Consider the following 596-nt stretch of genomic DNA (forward strand, 5'->3'; position numbering starts at 1 on the left):
TGTGGTCCTTAAATCCCATGTAATTTCTCTTATATACATATATGTGTGTGTGTATCTACATGCAGATATGGACACACATGCATGTTTATGCGGTTAAGTAAGTGTAATTCTGCGTGTATGTTCTACATTCTCATAGAAACTGGTGATTATATACAAGTAGACGAAGCCCCCGAATACCACAGTATCTCTCAGCTTCTATCTTCATTGTTTCTGAAGGAAATTGTGACATTTTTGTTCATTTCTCAAATACCATGAAACTGATCATTGACTTGACTGTTTCTCCAAAACTGATTGAAAACCAATTTTTCAGAGTAAAAAAATCTTAAAGAGTAGCTGTGATTTCATTTTGACCAAATTAGCGTTGTTGGAATGGATCTCATTTCCGCTTTAACGAGGCAGAACAATATCCAGTTTGGGTGAGACAAATACAGACTGTTCTCAGCAAAACTATCTCTGATATTAATATTCCAGCACTGAGGTTTTTTTCCTCTTCATATTAAAGAAAGAGTAGTCTGCAGTTAAGGAGCTGAACATAAGACACAGTTTCTCAGTTGCCATGTTTTGCAACTTGCTTTCTGTTTGACCTTTGACTAGTC

This window comes from Buceros rhinoceros, unplaced genomic scaffold, assembly GCF_000710305.1.
Source record: "Buceros rhinoceros silvestris isolate BGI_N320 unplaced genomic scaffold, ASM71030v1 scaffold45182, whole genome shotgun sequence".
Classification (NCBI taxonomy): domain Eukaryota; kingdom Metazoa; phylum Chordata; class Aves; order Bucerotiformes; family Bucerotidae; genus Buceros; species Buceros rhinoceros.